Here is a 7,352-nt window from a genome sequence, read left to right on the forward strand (position 1 = left end):
CATGTCTTGGTTTCCTTGGAGTGAAATTTCTTCAACAGGATTTGTGAGGAGAGAGTCAAACAAGAGCTAGACTGGCATGGCACAAATCAGGTAACAGTGAATTTATTATAGTAAAAATTGTTGAAGGGAGGATTTAAACCACAACAGGAAAGGACAAATTGGGTAGCTGAATCTTCTTTCCCTTCCAGTTTGCTTACACTTTTTGCATATACAGTACGGCAATCTTTTCCCAGCTGTTTTTCTGACAGCAGAGAAAACTTTAAAGGCAGACGCACTCACCAATCAAAGGTGTGTTGACTTTTTTCCCCTTCCCAAACTCGGAATTAAATGCAACTAGATCACAAATGACAGAACTGGGGGAAAAAAACATCATGTGTAAAGAGATGTCATTGGACACCAAAGCCAAGATCATTCACATGCTTGTATTCTCGATCACTATTTACAGGTGTTAAAGCTGAACAGTAAAGAAGGCTGACAGGGAAAACATTGATTCATTTGAAATATGGTGCTGGAGGAGAATTTTGTGGATGCTCTGGACTGTCAGAAAGATGAACATGTGGGTCCTAGAGCAAATCAAGGGTAAATTATCTCTGGAAGCAAAAAACGAAACTGAGGCTATCCTCCTTTGTGCATATCACGAGAAGGCAAGATTCTCTGGTAAAGTTGAACGGAGGAGGAAAAGAGGGGGGCCAAATATGAGATTGAATGACTCAATAAAGGAACCACAGCCTTGATTTACGAAACATGAGTAGGGCTACTGATGACATTTTGGGGTGCACTCATTCATAAGTCTCCATAAAAAAATATTTTTCCAAGCTGTGATCTAGAGAGGGCCATGCCATTGTTACCTTGTTTTCACTCCATACAGGCAGGCTGAGGAAGGTGTGGTCCTTTGGATTCCACAACTTGGGTCCTAAGGAGAAAGGCGAGGTTAAAAGAAGTTTCCTGGCTAGGACTGATGGGAGTTGTAGTCCTAGGAGAGGGAAGCCATTCAAACCACAGGCAGCCAAACCACAGCAGCGGAGCCATGCACCCTCCCCTCATGTTTGGAACCGGGCCTTCTGTAGTCAGGACAAGCCAGGCAGGCAGAGCTGTGAAGAGAGGACACACTTGCAAAGGAGCCAAGCTCACTCGACCTAAGGAGGAATCCTGGCATTGAAGACTTCTGGCCTCAGTGATAAAGCAACACAAAAAAGGAACCAAAACATCTACAAAACCTGAGAACCTGCAGAAGTTTAGCAATAGAGCCAAGAAATTGAGACATTCATCACCCCCATCCTACTTTCTGCTGCTAAATAATTTAGTTCTTTCTGGCATATACTAATAAAAATCCAGCACAGAGGTGGAACTCCCAGAGAATGGAAAGCGTCTGGTTTCCTGTATTGAGCATCTGATGAACGGTGGCCTGCCTGTTGGATAGATTTTGTGGGTCAGTGCAATATGTTCCAGGCCCTTGTGGATTACGTTTGTCTCCTTGAAGCCAATGCTGCTGACATGAAAGAGGGAGAGAAGCTACTGGATAAGATATTCAGCGGAAATGGAGGAAGTTGGGACAGGGGATTTTTTTTGCACTAAAAATCCCAGAATCCTCTAGCCTTCATGACCAAAATGGCAGCTTCTCTTCAGCCATAGAGAAGGAGCATCTTCATAAAAGAAGGAGCTACACCTGAAAGAAAAGGCCCTTTGGGGAAGAAACCATGGTAGACGAACAGATCTTTTCTTGTACAAAGAATATGGCCACGCAGGATTTGTGGTAGCAGTAGATCCCATCATAAGGAATGTAGACATCTGGGTTTGTGATGCGTACGTAAACCCCCTGGAGAATCAATCCGCTCTCTGGTTTAAAGGCTGTGGACATCCTATGTCGTTCCAATAGCCTGGTCAATAGCACTGGAGCAAGTGAGCGATCATGGTGCAATGTTGGTACCCTTAATTCATTCACTGGATAGAAGACTGAAAACCAGGACTTCAAGGTAGCTTTCTCTGAAATGTTTCCTGTTCCGTGCACAGGGCCAATCAGAGAGATAAACCTAAGGAGCCCAGTGCACGGATGGGAAGGTGGTACGGAGAGGAAGGCTTTAGTTTTCTTAGACACAAGGGACATTTTAAGAGAACATGGGCTTGTGCGAAAAGGACGGACTCCAGTTGACCTGAAATTGAGCCAGATTGTTGGCACTTAACTTGAAAAAGATAGCCAAGCAGCTTTTAAACTGAACCCTGGGGGGAAGCTGACAAGAAATGAAAAGCATCCGCTTTGGGATGAATCATCCCTAAGGGATGAAAGGGAAAATGCTTTAGATTGCCCAAATGGGACAGAGGGGAGATGTGGCATGAACATTCAGTAACCCATGATAGCCTAGAAGAGGCATAGAAGCCTGAGACGTAAAATGTATGCACCAGTAACAGCTGGGGGGAAATGCCATATATAAGCATGTTTATGCCTCTGGTTCCATCACCTCCTGGCAAAAAGAAGGGGAAGATATGGAGGCAGTGACAGATTTTACCTTCTTGGGCTCCATTATCACTGCAGATGGGGACAGCAGCCATGAAATTAAAAGACGCCTGCTTCTTGGGAGGAAAGCGATGACAAACCTAGACAGCATTTTAAAAAGCAGAGACATTACCTTGCCAACAAAAGTCCGCATGGTCAAAGCTATGTACGGAAGTGAGAGCTGGACCATAAAGAAGGCTGACCGCTGAAGAATTGATGCTTTTGAGTTGTGAAATGCTTTTGACTGCAAGGAGAACAAACTTATCCATTCTGAAGGAAATGAACCCTGAGTGCTCACTGGAAGGACAGATCCTGAAGCTGAGGCTCCAATACTTTCGCCATCTCATGAGAAAAAAAGACTTCCTGGAAAAGACCCTGATGTTGGGAAAGTGTGAAGGAAAGAGGAGAAGGGAAGGACAGAGGACAAGATGGCTGGACAGTGTCATTGAAGCGGCCAACATGAATTTGACCCCTAATTCCAGGAGGCAGTGGAAGATAGGAAGGCCTGGCGTGCTCTGGTCCACGGGGTCATGAAGAGTTGGACACAACTTAATGACTAAACAACAACAAAAATGCCAATGCTACAAGTCTCTGAAACAAAACTGGATTTTGAGTTAGGTAAATCAGGGAAGGATATAGTAGCATCAAAGAGGGGACTCTATTATACTATTCTAATACAGTAGATTCAAGTAAGTTAGAATAAAAGCTGGCTGGATAATTCAGAGAGTTAGATATCTGGCTGCAGAGCCAGAGGATGGCAGTTCAATTCTCCACTATGCCTCCAGAGAGGAGAGCCAGGCTGTGTGGCCTTGGGCAACTTGCACAGTCCCAGGGCGCCTCCAGAAGAAGGGAATAGCAAACCACTTCTAAGCACTCTTTACCTGGAAAACTCTGAAAAGGGGAAACAAGGCATAAATCAGCATTGACTTGGTGGCACATTATTATTATCATTATTAGAAATCTTAAAGGGGGTTGATTTCCCTGGAGATTCACCGTGGGTGACAATAGTAAGCCCCCGAGTAATTCATTGCTGGGGACATGCCCTCGTCCTGCTGACTAAATGGAGAATGAAACTGGAGGCATCCAAATGAGAAAGGAATCCTATAGAGATGGATTACTTCAAATACTTTCACACTCAGTGGCCAAATGCCTGTCCTGATCAGGGCAAAGACCTAAAATGTCTAGATAATCCACATGATTGTGCCCTATGACAGCTGGTCCTGGAACCGTACAGTAGGTCCTAAATGGGGACACCCAGCAGCTAGTATAACATGTGAGTGTTGTTGAACATATTAGCATATTATGCAAGACAAAAAAATAAATAATTTCTTAAATAAGCAGAGGAAACAAGATAATGAGGGATGCAATTGGATGGCAACAGGCTGGAAGAAGTATTAGTGGAGAGTAAGGAGAAAGCTAAGTGAGTTCTACCGTGTTTCCCCACAAACAAGACAGGGTTTTATACTAATTTTTGCTCTAAAAATACATTAGGGCCTATTTTCAAGGGATGTTTGATTTTTTTCATGTACAACAATCTATGTTTAATCAAATACAGTCCCGTCATCTTCTTCTGGTTGCTGCACAAGGGTGGAGGGCGGGGTTTCATTTAACTGGGGCTTATTTTAGGGCTTATATTATGAGCATCCTGAAAAAATCAGACTAGCCCTTATTTTCAGGTTAGGTCTTATTTTCAGGGAAACAGGGTATGTACCAGCAGAACTTTGGGAAAAAAAATGCTTTTGCGATGACAACTGCAGTAACTATGTTAGCTGGAGGACCTGGAAGTTTTTGTCTTAAAAAGTAGCTTTTGTAAGCGTTGGTCTCCACATTTCTTTAAGAGACAATTAGACTGCAGTGAAAGTGAATCTCTGTGCTGGAGTTCAGAAGTTGTTACTTCCAAGTTAGTTGTTGGCTTGTAGAATCATTGTTCACTGCAAGAGAATAGATCATCACCACCACCGCCATCATCAGAGCTGGGACTCTATGGATCATCAAATCCAATCCCTGTCAAGGAATCACAGCCTGGCACTGAACTCCCAACCTTTGGCTCCACAATCAAATACCTAAACCTTAATCACTGAGCTCTCATTAAAAGTTTGAAATTATAGGTCTACCACTACCCATAATCAAAACCGGACGGGTGCTGTGTTGTAGTAGATGGTGTGCCTGAACCTACAAAGGGTGAGCCGACATATATACTGAGGTAGGGGAGACTTTTATATTCTCCCGTCCTGATTTCTGTCAGCTTTGTAATCGGAAAGTGGGTGAAAGGCCATCAATAACCCACAGCAGGTCTGACGAGGGAATTAAATTGTGGGACCACTCCCAATTTGAGGCGGTAAGTCCTGGCAAGTTAGCAGGTCCTCGAAGTCCACATGAGTTGAGGATTGCACACTCTGAAAAAGAGAGAGTCTCGTGGCCCAGTTGGGACAGTGGCCTAATTCACTGTAGAGTGGTTTTCTGTGTATTCATGTCTGCATGTTTCACAAAGCATTGGTTCTCCACCGCTAATAAAATACAGTAAGTCTTCTTAGCAAGAAAGCAGTCTTGATGACTTCTTGCTTTAAATATAAGCAAGTCACACAACTCTGTTGAACAAGCAAGGGGAGTAATTTGAGGACATGATGAAAAGTGGTGATCTGACTGCGCCATATAAACTGTTCCCCCCCCTTCCCACATTTCACCGTTTGCCCCACGGCACTTCGATATTCAAGCTAATTTAATTACCACTTGGGAGATTCAGCGGGAGCTGCACCAGTCTGCTCGCCAACCTTACAAAGAGGCAGCATATACTGCTTCAAGATTTCTGTTCTCCAGGACAGAAATAGATGGCTAGAGTGACCTTATCAAATACAGCTCCCTTGGGGATAGCCATTCCCAGCACAAAAGCCAGGGACAGAGAAACTGGGGCATCCGAAATAATTATAAAGTGCAAAGTTGTTACCATGTAGACGCAATTACCTGAGGAAGGGAAGGGTTGGGGGGGGGGATTTAACTGAGAATAAATCTTAGCCAGCAGGACGCTGTTAACAAAAAAATTGAGATTTGACTGCCCCCTGGTGGACACGATGGAATGCTATTATCAACTAGGTACAGTACAGTGGTGCCTCGCTAGATGATGATAATCCGTTCCACTGAAAACGCTGTTTAGCAAAATCATTGTCTAGTGAAAAGCATTTCCCCATTGGAATGCATTGAAACCTGTTTGATGTGTTCCAATGGGGAAGAATCATCGTTGTCTAGCAAAGATCGGCCATAGGAAAACCGCTTTGCGAACCGCCGATCAGTTGTTTAAATAGCTGTCTTGCAAAGCTTAGGTCCCGAAAACACCCGTTTTGCGAGCACAGAGAGAGCTGTCAAAATTGTTGTCTAGTGAAAATTGGTTTGCGAAGCAGGGACCAAACAATGTCCAGCGAAATTCCCCCATAGGAATCACTGTTTTGCGAATCACTATAGCGATCGCAAAAAGTCAATGTCTAGCAAAAAAAACTGTCATGCGGGGTAACTGTCTAGCGAGGCACCACTGTATTATCAACAATGACCAAGAGAGAAGCACTGTCTACCAGAAGAGTCCATAGAAAGGTCAAGGGAGGGAGGAGGCGTCAAGGCACCTGGTCCCAGAGCTTACAAAAACATGATGTTTGGATTACAGTTCCCTAGCTGGGAATTCTTGGAACTCTTCTAAGCTCTCAACAGGCCACTTTTGGTGCACCGGGTTTCGACTGAGCATGATGTGGCTTCCAAGCATGAAAGCTAGCCCATGCCTCTCTTGGCTTTCATGTGTAAGGATAACAACTGATTCAATCTTCTTTTCCTCTTCCTCTGCTCCAGCCTCCTCAGCATACCAACAGCCGTATAAGGACTCCCCCAGTCCCTCATTGTTTATTGACTGAGCTGCCTGGAGCTTCAGGGAGCCAAAGTCCAAATCCTTGCCTTGCCTGCCTCTTAAGGGTTTATAGGCCCAAGTTGTATGTCTTCCCGCGTCCTGTGTCATGTCTCTTATAGTTCCCTTGGAAGGGCAAAAGAACAAGCAGTCACGGCCCAGACGCTTGTCAGCAATAGGAATGTGTGGTTCTTCAGCTGTTGTTATTACACCAACTGGAGGTACTGCCGTTTGTCTACCACCAGCCTGGTATTCCTAAACAACTAACTGCATTAAAAATAAGGGAGGGAGGTCTTTAGTGAGCACTAAATGCAGGGCTATGCTGTAATATTTCTGCCATCCAACCATCCCTCCCTCCCTCCCTCCATCCAAAATGATAACTGAGTTGTTCCTTCTTTTATTACAATTACACACAAGGCTGTATAATTGCAATAAAAGAAGACCATCTACAAAATAAAGTGTTATTTTGGTTTACATCCTGAGACCATGGTTTCTCCTTCTTCATCATGACCTTCAGATATAGCCGAGACAGTAGCTAGCTGTGAACCACAAAGGATTGTGCTAAAATAGATCTGATGGACTGAAGGATCCCAGTTGTAACCCTTTTGAAATATTAGTACAGCCGAAAGGGGTGGGAATAATAGCTGGGCTGTGAGTAAGAGATTTGAAACAGAAAGAGCGGAAGACCTGAAGAGGCCCTTAAATTGCTAAGACCCTTGCCAACTTGGTCTAGGTATGATTCCTATGTTTATGTTGGAAGGGTGAATCCACGTAGCAAATTCATAAATTGCATAATTTGAATTTATATTTTGTTCTAGGGTTCTGAAGATTCCACACGTGGAGCTGATTCTTATATATATTAATCACTCAACCCAATTGAGGAAGATATCCTGAATTTGAATTCAAAGGGACACTTGAACTTTGCAATTCTACAATCAGCTTCTACATTGGTACTAGGACTTGGGTGCACAAACTGTA

The sequence above is a fragment of the Pogona vitticeps genome, chromosome 6, assembly GCF_051106095.1.
Source record: "Pogona vitticeps strain Pit_001003342236 chromosome 6, PviZW2.1, whole genome shotgun sequence".
NCBI classification, from domain to species: domain Eukaryota; kingdom Metazoa; phylum Chordata; class Lepidosauria; order Squamata; family Agamidae; genus Pogona; species Pogona vitticeps.